This window comes from Typopeltis vanoorti, chromosome 12, assembly GCF_054136105.1.
Source record: "Typopeltis vanoorti isolate ZY-2024b chromosome 12, IOZ_Tvanoo_1.0, whole genome shotgun sequence".
In the NCBI taxonomy this organism is placed as follows: Eukaryota; Metazoa; Arthropoda; class Arachnida; order Uropygi; family Thelyphonidae; genus Typopeltis; species Typopeltis vanoorti.
The window spans coordinates 94,353,167-94,376,500 of NC_143560.1; the positions used below are offsets into that span (position 1 = coordinate 94,353,167).

Consider the following 23,334-nt stretch of genomic DNA (forward strand, 5'->3'; position numbering starts at 1 on the left):
GCGATGTGCATGTTATTGATATTATTTTGTCAAAATGAAATGTGAAGCATTTAAAAAAAAAATTATGTACTTACTGGATTTGGATAGTTGTGTTACTTTCAGAAATTTTATTGTGGTTTAAAATTATTAAGTGTTGTGTTTTGTAAAGACATTCTTGTAACGCTAACGGAGATGACACGTCAGCCATTATACATAACTTGCCACTTTCATGGAGTGCGCATGCTCACCGAGGAGTTTGATGGGCGATTGACAGCTGACAGAGAGAGTGTTCAGTATTGAGGTAATGGAAACAACAAGAGAGAGCTAATGGAAGTTTAAGAACGCAGGCTGGCAAAATTATCTCTATTAATATGCCCCTAAAGTTTTTATGTGACAATTGGGGGCATATTAATAGAAGATTCTGAAAAAGGAATCGTAGAATTGTGAGCCTTTAAAGTGGAGGAGTTAAGACTGTAAATAAGTATTGGTAAATAAAAGAAAATACAGCAATCCCTCGATTAGTGTGCCTAATGCATTCTTTAAAAACAGGCGAATTAATCAAAAACGCACTAATCAAATATATATATTACATAATAACCATGGGAAACAGTATAATTCATTCTCCAAATTTCTTTTCTGAACCTGAATTTTTTTTATAAAAGAATTAAGGTATGTTTCAGGGCCTAGTTAAAGAAAAACTAGGAAGCTTAAAGACAATAAAACATATTCAGAATATAAATTTTATTATTCTACTTCTTAATAAAGAATTGAGCTAACGTAGTTTGGCGGGCATTTTATTTCTTTTTTTCATACAACCGACGGCATGGCCTTATTGTCTCTTCTACAAATTTTACTGCTTCTCTCTTCATCGAATCTTTTTCACACATCCACTTTTTTGCTCACTAATTCTTTTACTCATGATTAAAGCTTGAGAAAATACTTTAAAATAAAAAAAAAGTAAGGAAAACATAGTCATATAACATTGCAAAGGAGGCACAAGATATGACCATCAAACGCTATGTAATTATAGTACGCCTACACTTTTGTACAGCTTCGCTTGTCTTGGTGCCAAGAATAGTCTATTCATGCTGAAGGGGAGAAAGAAATGAAGAACATACGAATTGGTCTCCAAGACGTGAAATCACGTGCTTTATTGATAAAATTTCTCAACTGTTATACAAGCAAAATAGTTACCACTTTAAAAACTACAATGATCATAAAAGAGAAGTTAATTTTCTGACGTGTAATAATAAACAACTCATCCCAGAAGACAGATTGATTACCCTATTATCAGAATGGATTCTCCTTTTTGTAAAATGTGCAGAAGTGTCGAAGGGTCTCGAATCTGTGGGCGTACTATAGCAGACAACATAAATATTGGCGGTAAATTTTGGAACATAGTATACATAGTGTACATGGAAGTAGTGTAGTAGGCCATTAAAAATATCCCTGTAAAATGTTTTAAATAGGTAACTAAATTATTTCATTCTAGCAAATGATTTTTTAAAATAGCCATAAAAATGTAGAGATAGAAAATTTTTAAAATCTGCATCATTTTTAAGACGTATATAGGCACACTAATCGAATTTGAGTTTCGAAAAAAAAATGACACTAAACAAGGGATTACTGTATTGCGATTGATGTTCTATAGGAATGTTCGAGGAAACGCTAATTAAAAATTCATCTGTTTTAATGATGCTGGATCTGTTATTTCTACTGGAAAAGGAGACAGAATTTTTCCGAGAAAAACCCCTGCTATCTCCATATGAGATTGGCTAACTCACCTTCAGTTGAAAAAGCCCATATAAAGATTACTCCCATCACAAGAAAAGAACTTAGGAATTTTCCAATTGAAGGGTGCAATGTACCATTGCTCTTCCAATATAAACAAGTATGTACAAACATGTACAGAAATACAAAGTCTGCACAAACATGTATACACATACTTAAATGTGCATGGGCATGTCTGCAGAAAAACACAAATGTGTATTGCAGAAACAGCAACAAAGTGTCTATAAATGTCAAAAGATCATAAAAATGTAAGTACAAAGATGAACAAACAGATGTCTATAAATGTACACTGATGTACGGAAATTTACATACAGAAAAATATATAATTGCAAAATGGAAACAAATGTTCACAAACATACACATATTAAAAAGAGAAAGGAAGGTATATGATGTGTGTAGAAAAAAGAATAACACAAACATGTACAAAAATACAGGTGCAAATGTACATGCACCTCTTTTAGTGCATGTACATTTGCACATGTTTGTGTTTCTCTTTTTTGGTTTTCTTTTCTCTTATTTGTTTCTCTTTTACAAAAAGAGAAACAAACATGCACCAAAAAAGGAAATGTGTATAAAAAGGTAGATATGCACAAAAAAGTAAAATATACAAATGTTTAAGTACACAAAAGGAAAACGTACAAGTAAATGCATGCGTGTACAGAGTAAAAGGACATACATATAGACAACATTGTATACAACTACAAGCAAACGTGTACATATATGTAGACATACACAGAAATGGGTGTATACACATACATATATAGACTTACACAGAAACACATACACAACATTCTACTAGCAAGGTGGTGTCATTAATCTGCATATCTCAAATTATTAATATTTCTTCCACCAATTTTATTTCCAATTGAAGATTCCTTGAGCCCTGCCATTCTTAAAATACATTCTTGTCGCACCCCTTTACCTATTGTGAAATACTCAGTTTCTCCAAGATCTGTTCGGACAGTAGCTTCTTGTTCACGATAACGATTCCACAGAAGGAAAATGATATGCACTGGTACTTCTGTTCTTAACACATTCCAGTTTCACATAATATACAGAGTCAAAAGCCTTACTTTAGTCAAGGAAACAAAAGTAGACATTCTTTTAATATTCCTGTGCTCTTTCTATTATTCATCTCACATTGGTGATCTGATATCTTGTTCCTCTGCCTTTTCGAAATCCTGCCTGTTCGTCTGGCATTTCTCTTTTTGTGAATGGTTCCAGTCTTTTCTCAATGATCTTAAGTAAGACTTGATTAGCATGAGGAATCAGTGCTATGGTTCCATAATTCTTTAGAGGTATACATGTTTGTATATGTATTATTATATATATGTATAAAGGCATATACATATGTGAAAGCATGTATGTTTCCACATATGTACATACACATGAGTTTTGAGATAAGTATTGCAGTATTATTAAAGTAAGTAAGTACTGGAATACTTCCTCTTTTGAGTTAAACATATCTATATTCCTGTTATCATATGTGGCCTATATAATCCAACAGTCAACTGTCCATCTGTATACTTTAAAAGCAAATGTGGAGACCTTATAGACTCTAAAAATAGAATTATCACAGGGTAATTTTTTTTTTATTTGATTTTTATGATGCAAAGACATCAAAGTCATACGGCCCCAGGACACATCACAGCGTACATATGGTAACTGATTAGTCAGACAATCACGAACATCTATGCCCTTGGCAGGATTTGAACCTGCAGCCTCTTGACTGGAGAGCAGATATGCTAACCACTCAGCCAATCAGGCTGAATAACAAGATAACACTGGTAGTATGTGATTCAGGTGGTGATAGTGGTTATTATTATTAGGGACTAGCTGAAGCAACTAAGGCTATGAGGAGAGCATACTATGTCTCTTAATTACACATAGTCTTCTGGCCATTTTGCATGCTTAGTAGATGAAAAATAATACTTTCAAGGAGGACACACCATACCAATTCCATATGGGACTGGCTACATGACAATAGTAAAAGACTACATCAAAAATGCAACTGTAACTGATGTTACCAACCGCAGAAATGTCCCTTGCCAAAAAAAACAGGAAGCGCCATGAAGCCAAAAGTCAAGAGATCAAAAAGATGTCAGGAAAGTGACAGGGTAATCAATCTACTTAACTATTGACTGAGAACAATGATGCTTAATTGATCAGATGAGAACTGTGCATTCAGCACAGACGAGATGACCACTGACAACTGAATGGCTAAGTGTTGCAGATGCCTAATGCCAATAGGCATCATCCCTACTGAGAATTATGGTAGCAAGAGTAACAATATGGAACTGTTTCTTTTTATATACAAGCCTGGTTGGCTGAGTGGATAGTGCCTCTGCTCTCCAACTATCAGACTGTTGGTTTGTATCTCACTGGTGTACGAATGGTTGTGGAAATCTTTAACATGATTTTTGTTGTTAAAGGTTCTAGTTTGAGACCATCAACCCTTGACTACTGAGACTTAAAAAGTATCATTCTGCAGAGATTTCTGACTTCAAATAAAGCACCTTTGAGACCAACTACAATGTTGGGTGTGACTATTCTGAAAGCATAAAGTTGTTAATTATTCTCGCTACCATCACAGTTGAGATATTCTAGGTGTGTGCTCCGTTTCAATTGCCAATTTTTTTATGATGTGAAAAAAAGAAACGATTTTTCTTCTAGCAATTATATTATTTAAGCTGAGAAACCAGATAATGCCATTCATTAACATGTTCAGGTATTTCTTCCTGACTGATAACTATATTTCCTTCTGATTTATATATATATATATATATATATATATTTTTTTTTTTAATAATTAACTTTCAAAACATAGTTTTTAGTGATGTAAATAAGCTGCCAAAAGGGAAAGAAAGTCTTTGTCGGAAGAAGGATTACATGTTCATCCTCATGGAAGAACATAATCTATTATTAAACTGAACAGGTAAGGGAGTCATGGAAAAATGCTGGATTTATTTATAGAGCTGATATTGCATTCATTAATAGAAATCAAAGATGAGACAGCTTAATTCTTATCTGAATTTTCTAGAGGTCTTATTAGCTAATATAATATTATATTCCTTTTTTTTTTTTGACACTAAATTAAAATGTTGAATGGCTGTTGTGACTTCAAGTCTTCTGTCGTCTTTCCCATTTTTCATGATTTTCAGCACTGCTTAATTCATTAATATTAAAATATTTATAGTTAATTGGTGATCTGATCTGGTATTAATAGCCAGATCAAGCACTTCACCCTGAGTGTTCTCTGTCATACTTAGAACTGTTTAGAAATGTTCTAATCAAAATGAATGATTCGCTGCTGGCCTGGTTGGCTAAGTGATTTGTGTATCAACTCTCTAATCAACACACACACACACACACACACACACACACACTGCAAATTTGAACCCCACGTGGATGTGAATGTTTGTGATCGTCTTTAGGTTGGATATGAATTTTATCGCTCGTCTGAGACCACGGCCCCACTTATTAGAGCCCTGAAGTAGCTTGAAAACATTCAATGAGCATGGTTTCTGGCCTATGTAAAAACAAAACAAATGGAAATACAATTACTTAAATATAAAATATAAAGAGCTAATAAGCTTCATTTCGGCAATGAAAACATTACTTAAATTAAGGGGGTATTAAATCCCACATAGTTTTAAAACCGAATAAGAACCTCAAAGATTGGAATCAAGAAACTCTGATTCCAATCTTTGAGTTTCTTATTCGGTTTTAAAACTATGTGGGATTTAATATCCCCTTAATTTAAGTAATGAAAATACAATATAATTAATAACAATAGAAAAAAATCTTTGATTCACCAATGATACAAATGTACTATATGTTTACAAATAAGTCTTTCGTGGGTGGGAGCCACATGAAAAATAAATAATATCGCAAAAGTATGCCTTGAAGGGCGAATGGTGTTTAGAATACCATTTCCCATGTGTGCAATTTTTGGCTCCTCTGAAAACATTGTGCTATCATATTTACTTCAACACTGTATGTACTATAAATGTACAGTGCAGACTGAATCATCCCCTAGAAATTTCAAAATGTTCACATCCTGCAAAGTCCACAAAGAAGCTGAATGAAGTCTTAATTTTAGGTTCTCTACGTAAATGTAATTATTACATTTACGCAGAGAACCTGTAACTTGTAAAAGTAAATGGCTAGTTTTATGTTTAAAATAATACTTACGTTTCGAAGTTAATAACATTTCAATTCAAACCGCCCAACCCTTAAGAGCTGTGCACAGTAACTTTGGTTTCGGGTAGTTTGATAGGTATGAGAAAACTTATGGTTGCCAAAGGATATAACTACAAACAAACTAAAAATTGCATAGAGTAATATAAAATCCCAAAGATACATGACGTTCGAGCTTGAAACGGCTTATTTTATCCTCCTCTTGGATAAACAATAAATGTCACAATTATTAACACATAACAAGTTGATCATTTATATATATCGCCAAAAATTCGAAAACAGGTCAGATTTGTTCGACACAGAGCGCGCCCTCTTTACTTATACTTCTAACATAAGTTAAAATACTGAGAAGATATACACCATTTTTGATAAAAAATGTGGTCTCATCTTAATACAGTATGTAATAATTCTGTTATTCGTCCCCAAAGAACAAAACCAACAAGGCGACAACATATCACAATCGCTTGGACGGCAAAACTTCGAAAACAGAAAGCAGATCTGTTTAATATACATATATGGCGCCCTCTTTACTAAATAAGCAAAACTGGCTTGTCACTAAAACAGCTTCACTAGCCATAAATTAGAGATATATTAATTACGCAAAACAAAGTTTTATTAAAAAAGGTTTAAAACTTTAAAGGCGATAGCTTAAGAAATGACGGTCTTTTTAACTTTAATTACCCCCGAAATCAAGAGTCTTTTTGGTGATAGATATAGGCAAATTCTTTCCCAAAAGAAGTGCGTATATCTGTCTTTTATTTTTGATTGAGTTTCACTGACCTTTTCTAAACAGGCAAATATGTTCACTTTTTAGATGAAGTTCGTGTCTTTGAAGTAGTGCAATACTAAGCTCTCAATTACCAGTGAAACTTGTTTTGGAATAAAAGAATAACGGTTAGCTATTAATCTTAATTTCAATTTTAATTATAATATTAATAAAGCATATTGTTAGATTTCTTTTTTGTTATTCAAGTGTATTTTTTTGTTGCTTTCCACTTTCTTGGATATTGGGTGAGTGTTCCCTCCTTCCCTTAAGAATTCACCAGTCCGACTGGAATCATCAATTAATACAAAAAACATACACTTTCTTTTTTATTATTTGTTCAGCTTTGGCAAATTCCCTCCTCCTCTATCCAAAACCAGTGATACCTGTTGATAAAAATCAACTGATCATCAGAGAGGGGAAGAGGAAGAAACATTGTGAAATGCTGAAATAAATATCAGCTAAAAATTCAATAAAGGAAATAGAGGTTCATGTACGTTCTTGTAATAATATCCAAAACAGTAAATCAGCAGATCATTTCCATGCTAGTCGTCAACAAGAGAAAGTTTTCGAGCTTTTTTTTTTTTAATTTAAGGCCGACCCGGTGGGGCGAGTGGTTAGCGTATTCGTTCTCTAGGTTCAAATCCTGCCATAGGCATGGATGTTTGTAACTGTCTTGAAAACTCTGTGTGGAAAAGGAATCTGCGACCCTGCCACTTATTCATGCAGAAGACTTCACTGCCAAAACCCTGTGAGGTACGGGAGTGACCATGCGGCGTCTACGGACGTCAAATATTGTTATATACAGCAACAGACTTGCTATTTTAACCTCTCACTGTTTTCTTTTGCAACTTTCAGTAACTCGTTCATGTCCTCCCTCATAACAAACTGCACTCCCTTCAAATCATTCGTTCCAAAGAGAATTTACTTCAAATCCGAATCTGGAGTTGGCCAATCTTTGGTTCCCGAAAAATAGACTGCAGAACACATACTGTTTTCAAACATAAAGATAAAATAGGTTTGCCTACTCTATTTGTGAAATAAAATGGCATTAGAAGTTTTTAAATTTTATATACAAATATTTTTTTCATCCAAACATTAATAACGACAGAATACTCCAAATTTGTCGAGGAATGTCACTGAATCGTATTAGAAAATTTTTATTACAATCAGTATAAAGAAAATTTCCCACAAATGAAAGTCGCATTCATCCTACTATTAAATCTTCTTAAACACTGAGTTCTATGTTCTCTTGCTGCCATTCGGTAACTTCATTTTCGCATTTTGCAAACATCGAACCTGGAATAGCAGACTGTAGTGTAACCATATGTAAAAGCAAATTTCAGTGAGCAAATTCACACACTGTACTTATAATTTGTTTACTGTGATGGAGAATGATGCTTTCAAGGAAACTGTTGTTTTAATGAAAATGCAAGTAGTAAAGACAGAGCTAAATCTACTCTTTGAAACAATACTCACTCATTTCTGCATTTCAGGTAATCAGCACCAAATCCACTTTTACATACAGTTTATGTGCTGAACTGACATAAAGACAATAAATGTAAATTAGTAAATTGGTTCCAAAAACCTGAACATATGGTGTAGTCTATTCTAGTTAAGACCGATCAATTATCGTTCTTTCCGGTTTCTCGTTTTAGGGTGAGCAGCCATATGGTCAATGCCATTACATTCACTCCTCAGTGCATCAATTCATTATTTTCATAATGATGATGTAATCATATAAGCTCTTTCAACAGAGTGATGCGAAAAGATAAAAGTGGAAAAAATAGTATAATTTTTGAGTAATGTATACTATTTATACAAATACTATTTATATATTAGAATATTTATTTATGATGGACTACTCCATGGAGTCCTTAGAATGATTGAGATAGGCCCTAAACATCATGCCACGAACTGTCCAACATTTACGCAGACTCTATCATATTTAGGTCTTAACTCATTCAGTCATGGCACCTAGAACAGACTCTGGCAACCAGTTCCATTCATTTACCATTCTCCAAGCAAAAAATCTACCCCTGACTCCACTGCTAACCACACTCGTAGTCAGTTTCCAGGGATGGCTTCTAGTTCTCCCACCGCCAAACTTTTTCTGAAAAATTTCCTCTCTATTAATCTTGTAAACATCCTTCAGTAATTTGTATGTCTTAATCGTATCATCCTGTTTTCACCTGTCAACCAATTTCACTGTAACACACAAATCTTCAACTTGTCCTCATAAGGTTCCTTTCATAGACCTGGTAACATCTTGGTCACTCACCTCTAGATCCTCTCCACCTCCTCATTCACAAGAAACCTCGGTGCCCAAATGAGCCCAAAATATTCAAGATGAGACCTCACCAAGGCTCTATAAAGAGGTATAATACCCTGCTTGTTTCTCCTCGTCAGGGTATCTTCAGTAACTAAGTAATCCGATGAGCTTCTTTAGCCACTTTTGCAACATGCCCTCTAACCTTTAACTCTCTATCCACTAACACACCCATGGTTGCATTAAAGAAAAAAACTAGTTATTGTAGGGGATGGAATATGTGGTAAAACTTGCCTTTTGATAGCTTTTAGTAAGGACCGATTTCCTGAAGTTTACGTTCCAAATGTTCTTGAAAATTATGTTGCTGGCATTGAAGTTGATGGAAAGCAGGTAGAATCGGCTTTTACGGGATACGACTCATCAAGAAGACTATGATCGTCTTCGACCACTGTACTATCCTGATGCAGATAAGATGTCACACTCATGTGCTTTAGTACTGATAGCCAAGATAGTTTTGAATATTCCTGAAAAATATTTGTATTTTTTTTGCAATGTTCCCATCATTTTAGTAGATAATAAAGAGGAATACTGAGAAATGATAAATGGAATATTCTGCCATTCCCAACGCTATTCTGGTGGCCATCCTGACCATGTCTCTTTTGGATTTCTGTTTTCTAGACTTTGCAGAGTGTGGTTAGATGATAATAAAGAAGTGAATGTGTGTAGAAAATGTAGGAAGAATGAGGAATTGAAGTGTATTTCGGATCGTGAGTGTGATATTTTTGTCAGACTTCAGAATGAAGAAAATAGGGATATGACAAGAAACGGCGAGGTTGTACCGGAGAATTGTGAGAGTGTGAATGATAGTATTAATGGTTTTACAGAGAATAAAAAAGATGAGATAGATGCAAAGAGTGAGATCGCGTTGTTGAATGGTGCGATACAAATGGTAAAACAGCAGCTAGAGCGTATGAGCAAAAGTCGACTGAATGAACCAGCCAATAATAAAAAGTATGACAGGAAAAATAGGCGTATGAGTGTTAACATGAACAGAGTGCTGTATGGAGACTCGTTAGTACGAGGTGTGTTAGTAGAGGATTTGACAAAATTGTACCAACCTGGTGCGACCAAAAAGGATGTAACTGAGTCTATTAGAGAGTAAAAGGAAAGGGTGAAAGAAATGATTGTTGTGGCAGGTACGAATGATTTGAAAGGTGATAAAATGGAAATGATAGAAGACCTGAATGAATTGTTTGAGGTAGCAAAAGAAAAGAGTGAGAGAGTTAGAATGATTAGTCTTTTGCCACGGCATGACAGCGAAATGTTTAAAAGGAGGGCCATAATTGCGAATGCCTTTATGCGTGGGTTATGTAACGAGTGGTGTGGAATTTGTGGATGTGTGGAATGAGTTCGATGGGCGAAAGGATCTATATAAGATGGATGGCTTGTATTTAAATGGTTACAGTGTAAGGAGACTTGAGAAAGTGTTGCTGAATGTAGTGGATGTGCAAATTCAGGGAAACTAGATTTATTAAGAGGGGGGGAGGTAGATATACAGTCCTTAGGGAGGCAGTTGAATGTATCAATGAATATAATATGCCCGAACGAATAAGGACAACAAATCAGAGTGGGATAGTTAATATAAGGCATTAAGGTAGGGTTGGGGTTAATGAGGGTCTTAAATTCATGTACACTAATGCTAGGAGTATTAGGAACAAGAAGGAAGAGTTTTTGGCCATGGGTAGCACTTCCAGACCACAGGTTATTGGTATTAGTGAATCATGGCTGACTGTAGATGATATAGCTAGTGGGATTGAATGTGATGGGTATAGTGTGTTCAGGAATGACAGAGAGAATAAAATGGGGGGAGGAGTATTGTTGTTGATAGCTGATGTGCTACAGCCAAGGAGGAATAGAAGTTGAATTGCAGGATAGAGAAAAGAGCACATTTGAGGCCATTTGGTGTGAGAATGTGGCTAGCAGAACTAAATATACGATTGGGTGCTGCTATAGACCAGGTGATGGAAAAGATGGTGGACAGTATGCACAAGCAAATAGAAGAAATGAGTGGAAAGAGGGTAATTATTATGGGATATTTCAACTATGGTCGCATTGATTGGAGTGAGGAGAGGACACACGGGATGAAGGAATTGGATTTTATGCAGTTATTAAGGGATAACTATTTGCGACAGCATGTAATGGAAAATACTAGGGGTCAGAGAGTGCTTGACCTAGTAATTACATCTGAGGGTTTGGCTGTAACAAATATGACCACATTACCACCAATTGGTGAGTGATCATAGGGTATTGACTTGGGAGGTGGCTAAAGGTGTGGAATTTTCAATTAAGACTGGGTACATGTGGAATTATCGGGCTGGAAAGTATGACAAGCTTAGGAATTTGACTGGTTCAGTACCATGGCATGTACAACTGCAAGGACTAGAAGTTGATAGTGCATGAGAGGCAGTTAAGAAGTGTTTGCATGAAGCAATGGCTGACATATACCAAGAGTCCGAATAATAAATCAAGTAGGGGTTAAATGGATGAATAACACCATTAAGCTTGAGCTGCAACAAAAGAAACAATTATGGAGGGAATTTAAGGAGACAGGTGACGGACAGGCACATGAACGGTATAAAGCGCAAGCCAGACGGGTAACGAGTGTGATAAGAAAAGCAAAAAAGGATTACGAAAGAACATTGGCCATGCAGGCTAAAGACAATCCTAAACAGTTTTTTAGATATGTAGCAAATAAAAGTTAAAATGTACATGGCAGAATGATTTTAAAGAATGCCGATGGTAGGGAGGTAACTGAATCAGTTGATATAGTTGAGTTACTGAGTGAACACATTGCAGAAACGAATAAACCAGTAGATTATACGGGAATTGTGGTGAATGAAGTGGAGGTGAGTAGTCTATTGCATAACCTCAATGTCAATACATCCGTGGGATTGGATGGTATACCAGCTCGTGTCATACGAGAAGCAGCTAAAGAATTGTCAGTACCCTTAACCATTTTGTTTAATTTGAGTCTCGGGTATGGGTTAGTCCCGAGGGGGTGGAAAGACGGGAAAATAGTTCCACTGCATAAAGGTGGTTACAAGAATGCTGTTGTAAATTACCGACCGTTAGCATGTCAGGAATCATTGTCAAGGTCTTAGAGAAATTAGTTAGGAAAAGAATACAGGATTGGATAGATGAAAATGGGATATTGTATGGGGGACAACATGGTTTTGAGCAGGGTAGATCCTGCCTCAGTAACTTGCTCACGTTCTATAACACAGTGACGGCTGAACTGCATAGGGGTAATGGGTTTACAGTGATACTACTGGACCTTGCCAAGGCCTTTGACAGGATACCACATGGAACCTTAATCAGTAAACTGGAGCAGATGGGGATAGATATAGGGTTGGTGAGATGGACAGGAGGGTGGTTGAAGGAGAGATACCAGAGAGTGGTTTATGCAGGAGTGGAGTCTAAAAGACGGCTTGTGACTAGTGGTGTGCCGCAGGGCTCTGTTCTTGGACCACTGCTTTTCAATTTGTTCATCAATGATATAGGAACGGATCTGAGAGGAAGTGTTCACTTGTTTGCTGATGATGCAAAGTTGGGTAGAGCAATTGTGAGTGCACAGGATGTCAGAATGTTACAGGATGATTTGGATAGTTTGGAGGACTGGGCTAGGAAAAATGGATGTCAGTTTAATGTGGCAAAGTGTAAGGTTATGCACTTTGGGTTAAAAGAATAGCAGCAGTATATCACATTGGTGGAACCATACTCCAGGAGATTGATGAGGCCAAGGATTTGGGAGTGTTGGTGGATAGGGAATTAAAGTTTAGGGGGCACATTGCAAAAGTGACTAAATCAGCTCATCAAATCACTTGGCTTCTGAAAAATACTTTAACATGCAGAGACAAACAAGTTGTTGTTCCTCTGTATCGAGCCTTGGTAAGACCCCATCTGGACTACTGTGCCCAGTTATGGGCACCAGGATTTCTTCATGATGAGGAGGAAGTGGAGAGGATCCAGAGACGAGTGACCAAGATGATAGCAGGTCTGTGGAATGAACTTTATGAGAATAGGTTGAAGATTTGTGGGTAGCAGAGATTGGACGTTAGGCAAAGGGCGAAGGAGGGGTGATATGATTGAGACATTCAAATTACTGAAGGATTTCTACAAGATAGATCCAGAAGATATTTTTGAAAATATGACTGGTAGTGGGAGGACTAGGGGCCATGCATGGAAGCTGGGCAAGAGCGTGGTTGACAAGGGTGTTAGAGCTAGGTTTTTTACTTGGAGAGTGGTGAATGAGTGGAATACGCTTCCAGAGTCTGTTGTGGGTGCTACGACTGTGAATGAGTTCAAGGCAAGGTATGATAGATACTGTGTCAATGTCGAATAGTTGTCAAGATTCGATATTCAATATCGAATTTTCGATATTCAAGGCAAGGTATGATAGATACTGTGTCAATGTCGAATAGTTGTTCTTGACATGATGTTAGGGCCTCTCTCGATGAGTCTGTCGACTCCTTGAAGTTGCCCGGAACAATAATAATAAAAAAAACTTAAAGAAACAGTGAGAATTTGCATTTATAAAGGCATAAATAATGTGAAGAACAGTACAGTTATTTCTATATATATACATGTATTGATGATGATGATTTTATAAGCATTTTTTATGTTACTCAGTTACAGATGCATAGTAATTTTAATATATTTTTGCACTATGCTCGAAAGAATCATGCACTTACTAGATGGATTTAATCCTCTGGCCAGGCTGAATTTCACTATATGTCAGCAATGGTCTTATTAGAAAATTCATTTATCCATCCATTTTTTCCATAACATCTATGAATTAATAGACGGCCTGGTTGGCTGAGTAGTTATTGTATCTGCTCTCAAGCCAAAAAAAGGCTGCGGCTTCGAATTCCACCGTGGACATGGATGTTTGTGATTGTCTGTGAAAATTCTAGTGGTTATGGGCAGTAGATGGCGTTGGTGTAAATGATGTTGTTCACTGTAGTTGGTGGAGACGGAGAATTTTAAAGTAGGGGCGCTCCCTCGATGAGTCTTTGGATTTCTTGGAGGTGTCACGTAATAATAATAATAATAATAATAATGTAACGTTTGTATTTGAAATTTTGTGAAGTGTTTGCAATCCCATAAATGTAACTGTAATTCATAATGTGAATTCCATGTTATTCTGTGTATGAGTGAGTGCATGCTTGATACAATGCACAAGTAGTAAGTTTTCTCCAGCCTCATGTATTTTCGAAGGCTTCAAAATAAAAATAAAAAGTTATCTGGAAGAACAGTTAACTAATTTCTCAATTTGTAATTGCATGAATTATAGCATTTTACTGATGTTTGTGTGTGCGTGCAAGGCTATTCTAAAGGAAAAAAAAACAGCATCCATAAAAGTTTTTGTAAACAGTTCATGTGAAAGTTTTATGAACATAAAAGTACAAATGCATTGTACTTCCACATTTTGTCTTGTATTCTTGAATTTGCGCTGAATGCACTGGTTCTCCTCTGATCAGCGAAGTTAAGCAGCACTGAGTTTGGTTAGTACGTGGGAGGTTGACCCTCTGGAAACACCGAATACTGTTGGAAAATTGCCTTTAACTCTAAAAAAATATTTCTGCTTTCTATTTCATCATTCCTTTTCATTTAGAGGTCTGAATTGCCTGCAACCAGTGGCGCCTAGAGGTGGAGTGGGGGGAGCCAAGATGCTCTGTCCCCCAAAGAAATAGGAAAAAACACTAGAAAATTTTCCAAAAATCTTCTAATTAAAACTTCATTTTTTTTAAATTTATATTGTGTCGTGTCTTTTATTTCTATACTACTTATGAATTAGCGATCATTGCAGGTGCTCAGTCATAGGTCGTATGCGATGCCTGGTGTGCATTCTCAAATCGTCTGCTCAACTCTCCCTACCCCCAAGATTAAACCCAGAGTGTGCTACTGCCTGTAACAGTCGTTTTCAGTATGGGAAATGACACCATATAAATAAATAAATAACAGATTCACCTTTCAAACATAAAACAAATTTAGAGGCTGCTTGAGAAACAGAAAGATGGTTCCAGAAAACAAGGGGTACAAGACAAGGAGATAAAATATCCTAGCATCTTTATCACGCTTGTGGAAAGAACAATTGGTGTCATAAAGGAGAATACGAGGGTTGTTTGATAAGTCAGTAGTATGGTAGGCACACTGAACCAGATCAAGATAAGATAAGGATTCGTGCCGTGATTGGCTGATAAGATCAGTGACGTCATTGTGTGTGATTCGATGAGTGACGTCAAGAGTATGGAATTTCATTGGGGGACACATGTGTCAGTGACGTCACACTGTGTGTTTTGGTTTGCATATGGAACTGTGGGTGGGTGATGTTTAGCGATAAGATAGAGTATGAAATCCTTGGAATTTCCCTGTGGGAACATCTGTCAGTGACATTACATTGTGTTTTGGTTCACGTATGGAATTCCGGGTAATTGTTCGCGTATGGAATTCTGGGTGATGGTTAGAGATAAGGATTCGTGACGTCATGAGTATGGAATGTTTGGAATTTCCCTAAGGAACATCTGTCAGGGACGTAACATTGTGTGTTTTGGTTTGCGATAGAATTCTGGGTAATGGTTATAGATAAGATAGAGTATGGAATCATTCGAATTTTGCTGTGGAAACACATCTGTCTGTGACATCATTTTGTGTGTTTGGTTCGAGTGTGGACTTGTGGGTAATGGTCAAAGCATGGAATTCTAGGATGCGGGTGTGTTTGTCATTGACATGAGATGGGTTTTTGTTCGCATGTGGAATTATGGGTAATGATTAGAGAATGGAATTCTAACAGAATATTTGGTCAAGTGTTGGGATCTTTGGCTCACTATGGAAAAATATTTGTCAATATACCAGTAGACATTTTATAAAATAACTAGCTACTGGATATCACTGGTGTCCTCCTCACCCCTTCAAACACACCAACACATTTTTTTTCTTTCATGTTTACATTTTCTAAAATAATTAACTATTGGATATCAGTAGTGTGCCCCCCCCTCAAACACATTTTCTTTCGTGATTACATTTTCTAAAATAATTAATTACTGGATATCAGTGGGGTTCCCCTTACACCCCCCATCCAACACGTGCACACACACACACACATATTATTTTCATTCATGTTCACATTTTCTAAATTAATTAATTACTGGAATCTCAGTTTTACTGCTTTTTTTTCACGTTTTTCTTGTCAACAGGTTGTAGTTAGACATTTTCTAAAACAATTAATTACAGGCTATCAGTGGTGTTCCCCACACCCCTCAAACACGCATACTTTTTTTTCTTTCATGTTCACATTTCTAAAACTAATAAAATGTTATCTTTATTACAAGTTCTAAGCAGAATAAATATTCTTAAATATGGAGAACACATCAATGGCACCTTAATTGTTCATTTAGGTTTACAAATACAAATTCATTTGAGTGAAATATTATTTACAGGTATATTCAGAATGAAAAATTTTAAATGTAATTACCTAGAAATATTTCACAAGATTTGTTTCTTTTGCTATTTTCCTGAAGAAAGAAAAAATTCCAAAGGGTTTTGGGTTCGCTCTTTTTTTTTTTTTTTTGGTTACAGTACATCAAGATATCTGGTCAAGCAAAAGAATCTTAATATTTGATATAATAGGAAGCACAACTCCATACATTTGTCTTGAAAATCTAATTTAACCACAGTGTGAAATTAACACAACCTCACAAACAAGTTTAACAATGATTTCACAGGAGAGAGACAGCAGTTTACCATCACGTATGCGCAAACGCAATGAATGAAATGTATTCAATCCTGTGTTTGACTCATTTCCATAAGACACAATTGACTATTGTCCTCTCAGATAATTATGGATATATCTTGATTGGAACTTGTAGCAGAGGATTTAACATGAAAAGAATGATGAATAGTATCAGACCTAATGTACAGTTAAAATACGAAAATGACTTAGCATTATAAATTTCTTTATAATGAAGACCTAACTTTATTTCCTAAAGAAATTTGTATTTCGCATAGAACTATTGTAAGATTTACCTGAAAATAAAATAAGTGAATTCGGTTATGAATTGCATGGAGTTCTATGAACTGATAAAATGACACACTTTTTTTTTAGAGAAAGTTAAAAAATATGCATGGTACAATTAAAGTGAATATATATTTATTTGAAGGTAAACATTTCATTTTTCTTTACATTTTTTTTTTATTTTTATGGCCGATATTGATGTCGTATATTGTTCAAGAAATATGGTAACCCTACTTTCGGACTGTTGTTAAGTTTAAAGTCCTAACCCATTATTACGTATAAAAATTATGGATATATATATCAACTTCTAAACAGAATAACTGAATAAAAAATATCACTGTAGTGTAATTTAAATATGGAAAACATCCAACACCAAACATTGTTCATTTAGGTTTACAATTGCATATTTTAATTTGCTGATATATTATTTACAACTATATTCACAGAGAATAATTACATTTAATTACCTACAAATATTTCTCAAGTTTTAGTTTTCGCAACCCGAAATTCGCGTAATTCCATGCAGGGTTTTAATATTGCTTCAATATATTTTCTTTCAATTTAATTAGTTGTTTTTCTCTATTTTACTTTAAATCTTGCAGAGTTTTTTTCTGTTCCCGACATTAGTTTCACAGTAGTCATATTTTAAATTTATTTATTATGTTACATATTTTTTCAAACAAAAATGAATAATTATTTCTTCTTATTTCAACTGAATATTAGGTCTGGTATTATAATTTTCAATATAATTCCTCTGTTACAACTTCCAAATATTACACTTTAGACTCCCATATTTTTCTTTTGCTGTGTTGACTGAAAGGAAATGAGACAAACATGGATTGGAAGTAAAGTAAAGTCACCGCTATCCACTTCTGTTAATTTTGTGACAGATTTCACTAAGACTTGGTAATTTGAACTCATGATTTTTTTTTTAGCATTCATAACTAAACAGAAATGAAGACTTTAAACTTAACAAGTGTCTGAAAGTAGGAGTACCATCTTGAAAACAATATGAAAACAATAAAGTAAAATAAAATGTTTACGTTCAAATAAATATTTATCATCACGGCAAACAAGCAATTCATCAGCTTTTCAAAGTGCGGGGTGTTGATATGATTCTATATATTTTTATTTAATCTGATTGATTGTTTTTCTCTAATTTACTTTAAAAATTCAAAATATGCTTTTCAAAATTTACTTTTTATGCCTCCTTCGTTGGCATACAGAAACTGCTTTTGCTTGCAAACTGTGGGATGAACTTTCTTTAGCATTAGTAAGCTTAAAGGAAATGAGACAAACAAGGTTTAGACTCTGCATTAGCGATTTCTTATTAGAAACGTCTTTTGCCAGCACAAATAAATAGTTATTTATTGTTATTTCAGATGAATATTAGCTCTGTAGTATACTTTGTTCATTTCTGTTACAAAGTTCCAAACTTTTAAAACTTTAGCCTATAGTGTTATGTTTATCTGAGTGTAAATTCAACGGTGTCTAATCATGACTCATATCCTCCCTTTTGATGTTTAAGTGTGGTCCTTCTGTGATGCTAATGACTCCAACATTCTAATTGAGATTATCAGTTCTGGTTTTCGAGTATATAGACGAAATGTTTACAGATAACTCAAATAATGTCAATAGGTAGCAGTAGACATTTTTCTAAAATAATTAATGACAGGATTTCAGTTCTCCCCATTTTTTTCCATTCCCGGCTTTAATTTCACAGTAGTGATTTTTTCTTTTACATTTACTTTTTTCTTGTATTATGATGTTTTATGATCTGTGTTAATGATTCTGCTTAATATTTCTATTTAATATTTCTTTGTCACCGATTTTTACACATATGGTCTTCGTATAAATTGTTGGGAGGGTGGGAAATATAGAATTAGGTGGTGGAGAGAAGAATGCCATCACCATCTCGACTACCCTGTCATGCTCCACCACCTAATGCTACATTCGTTTCCCCCTTTCAACAATTTCAGACATATGAGTGATAGAACTAGTCAGTTGCTCTTACATCAAAAATGCTGTTTGAGCAAGTAATATTAGTAATTCTAATACTGGTGTTTTCAAAAATAAAGTGAAGATATATTTTCTTTTCTTTTCACACAGTTGTACATGATAAAAGTTTAAAATCATGTGACTGACAGTCAAAACTTATTTCAAAACTTTAAGACCCTACTATTTTAGAAGTAGCACAAAAGAGAAAGAGCTAGCAAATAACATAATTGTGGATTTTTTTAATGGATAAAGTACAAAATGAATAAAATAGTGACAATTTTTTTTCCTATATTAGATGTACCAACAGAATAAAATAAAAAACACTGAAAGAAATTTGTGAGTTTGCATATAAATCTTGTGAAATTTCTTGCCACAAACTAATAAGACTTTTTTTGAAAATCCACTCAGTGAATTATTAGTCTGATTTGTTCATGCCAACCTTCAAATATTTCAAGAAACTGTGTCAACTTTTTAGAAAAAAAAATTCAGCTACAGAAGTAGCTTGGAAGCATAAGGAATCAGATATTGAATTAATAGCCAGAATATTTAGTGGAGAAGACTTGACATGAAAATATAGTATCAGAACTGATGTTCAGTTGAAACAACAATAAATAATTACTTTATTTGTGCTGGAAAAAATACTTTACATAATAAGGATAAATAATATAGAAAACCATTCAAGCCACAGATATAAGCTTCGCCCTATGATGTCAAATCAACATCATATCCACCAGCATGTGAAAACGTGTCCATGAGTCATCTGTGTGAATGTTACATTTTCGAAGAAACAGTCAGGTTAAACAGTATTTGTGTCCAGTAAAGTAAAATAATGGGTGAGCAACAAAAGTCTTTGAAATTTCCTTTCTTCAGGAAAATAGCACGAGACAAAAATCTTCACATAGCTCTAAAAGGATGGAAACCGATTATTATTTTAGAAGATACGTACATTGTGATGTGGTTATCCAGCACCACTTGAGAAAAGTTATATAGGAAGTGGTCTGATATCCTCTCGCCTACTTACAAAGAAGGGTAGACTACGAATTGGATCTCGGAGACTGTTATATTCTCAAATGCCAAGATGGGGAACTAATGGTCGATGATACAGGAGCTGGTGGAAGTAAAGTTTTCTTTATTAGTTGTGAAAAAGCTGAGAGATTTTCAGCAAAAATGTATGACATTGATAATCATTTACTATTTTTTGAAACTGAATTACCATGTATTGATATTATGGGAAAAATTATCTCTAGACATCTAAATTCATCAATGGTAAAATTAGACTTTCAAGGCTATTCAGTTTGATAAAGATTCTTTAGGTATTGTTCCTGGGAAAATTCTCATGTTACTCCTCTTAAAAAATTATTATATATACGGCTATTTTAGCCTGTTTCTGTTTAGGAGTGTCCCTTATTTTAAATACATTGGCTTTTTACTCAAGAATTTTTTAGGGCATTACAAGTGTATTTTAGAGGTAAATATATGCAGACTAGTAGAAGAAGAAATTTTGCACATACCTTGTTTGGATGTCTTTGTTCTCCATACTTCTGCTGTTAAGCCAATAAAGGGAGTAGGAAATGTGGGGGTTGTTTGTGGCAGGTGAGAAGATTAAATTAGAAAGCCCGTTTTTTTTTAAATAATATATATATATATATTATTATATTTAAGGGCGCTTCTTTGGGAAAAGGAAGGGATTTATGGGAAACAGGGTCAAGGGAGAGTGTTAACAGAGTGTGAGCCATTACCATCGTGTATCGTCATCGGAATATTTTGGGAAAAATGTTTATTTTTTGGTAATTTTTCCCGAAATGTTCTGATGTCGATAGACAATCAAAATGGTTCACACCCTGTTAATGCCTCCCCAACCCTGTTTCCCATAAATCCCTTCCTTTTTCCTAAAGAAGCGCCCTTAAATATAATAATATATATATATATATACAGAGTGTTCGGGATAAATTTGACATATTTATAATTAATTATATTTTTCCGTAAGTTACATGTATTAACACACACTTCTCTTCATTTAAAAGTTTGGACCCTTCTTCATTCATATACAAGATGTCAGAAATGATGGATAGCTGGAACCCACCTGAATCATGGAAGAGAATAACTTGTATCATGATGATTCGTGCCCGCCATCAAAATAAGGATATTACGACTGCTGCCCAATGCTCCCTGAATACAGTAAAAACAATCAGGCATGAACTAGAGACTTGCAATGGTGACTACGAGGATGTAGCAAGAAGAAAGATCCCTAGCAGACGATCTGATTGCGTTCGTACAGCAGAATTCCTCGCAAATCTGCAGGAACAGGTGTTGAAGAACCCTGGCATTGGAATTCGGGCTTTGTTCGTGGAGTTGCTGACTGTAGTCAAGCCCTGGATAACAAGGGTAGGCAATGGTAGGCCGTATGTATGGCAGCAGGATTCGGCCCCTTGCCACACCTCTGGGAAAAGTCAAAAATGGTTGTCTGAAAATTTCTACGACTTCACCAGTCCAAATGTTTGGCCTCCAAACTCCCCAGACCTTAACCCCATGGATTATTTTGTATGGGGCGCAGTTGAAAAAGACACCAATCGCACTTCCAGTAATACAAAAGCCCAGTTAATGGATAAAATTAAAACAGTTTTTGCGGCCCTTCCCAGGGAGACTGTAGCATCAGCTTGTTCGAGGTTCCGAAGCAGAATTGAAGCTGTGATCGATGCTAATGGTGGTTATTTTGAGTAAATCTTGTTGATAGTATTGTAATTAACTCTGCCTGTAATGTTTTTTTGTCAATTCATTAAATTTAATAGATACAAAGAAGATTTTCTTTTTCCTTACGAAACTGTCAAATTTATCCCGAACACCCTGTATATATTATATTATTTTTAAAAAAAACTGGGTTTTCTAATTTAATCATCCCACCTTGCCTCAAACAACCCTCCAAGTTTCCTTACTCCCCCCTTTATTGGCCTGACAGCAGAAGTATGGAGAACGAAGACATCCTAACATCCAAACAAGGTATGTGCAAAATTTCTTCCTCTATTAGTCTGCATATATTTACCTCTTAAATACACTTATAATGCCCTAAAACTTTTTGAGTAAAAAGCCAATGTATTTAAAATAAGGGGCACTCCTAAACGGAAACAGGCTAAAATAGCCGTATATATAATATATAAAAGATTCTTCATTTTGGGACATTTGCGAACATTAAACGAAGACTGCTTGTGTATATATGGTGACAAAAAATACATGGAAAGTTTAGGGAGGCAAGGTATCATATCCAGGCTAACACCTTATCAGATGTATGGAGCTGTACTTCATATGGTGTCTGTTCTTAAGACTCTTTTATGTGTCAGCTCTTTTGATGTAATGTAATGTAATCAAGAAACAGTGAGTAACGAACATTTTCTTTATTGAACTAATTCGAAAAATTAAGAGTGTAAACTAAATTTTTTCTGTGAATATACTTGAAAATAATATTTCAGCAAAATAAAATATGCATTTGTAAACTTAAATAAACAAACGTTTTGTGTTGTTGATGTGTTTTCCACAGTGAAATGTTTATTCAGTTATTCTGTTCAGAAGTTGATATATAAACCATAACTTTATACCTTAACACAATTCTCTTTAATTATTGTAAAAAATAAGTTAATATTTCTTTAGGAAAAAGTAATGAACTTTTAAGATCTAGATAATGACATCTATATGAAGACCATATGTGTAAAAATCGGTGACAAAGAAATATTTAAGCAGAATCATTAACACAGATCATAAAACATCATAATACAAGAAAAAAGTAAATGTAAAAGAAAAAATCCCTACTGTGAAATTAATGCCGGGAATGGAAAAAAATGTGGAGAAGTGATATCCTGTAATTATTTTAGAAAAATGTCTACTGCTACCTATTGACATTATTTGAGTTATCTGTAAACATTTCGTCTATATACTCTTAAACCAGAACTGATAATCTCAATTAGAATGTTGGTGTCATTAGCATCACAGAAGGACCGCACTTAAACACCATTGAATTTAGACACCGTTGAATTTACACTCACATAAACATAACACTATAGGCTAAAGTTTTAAATGTTTGGAACTTTGTAACAGAAATGAACAAAGTATACTACAGAGCTAATATTCATTTGAAATAACAATAAATAACTATTCATTTGTGCTGGCAAAAGAAGTTTCTAATAAGAAATTGCTAATGCAGAGTCCAAACCTTGTTTGTCTCATTTCCTTTAAACTTACTAATGCTAAAGAGTTCATCCCAGTTTTGCA

The 23,334-nt window shown here is 34.8% G+C and overlaps 1 protein-coding gene across 3 annotated transcripts in view; it reads right to left on the bottom strand.

Annotated features, from left to right (window-relative positions):
- LOC150101017 (uncharacterized) overlaps positions 1-23,334 on the bottom strand; it is a 68,037-nt gene that overhangs the window by 14,436 nt on the left and 30,267 nt on the right. The window contains exon 1 of one of the 3 annotated variants that reach the window (XM_090401570.1): positions 5,965-6,439. The exons of the other annotated variants lie outside the window; for them this stretch is intronic. The gene's annotated coding sequence lies outside the window, so the exon portion shown is untranslated. Of the gene's footprint in view, positions 1-5,964; positions 6,440-23,334 lie in introns of those variants that run through there. 3 annotated transcript variants of the gene reach the window in all.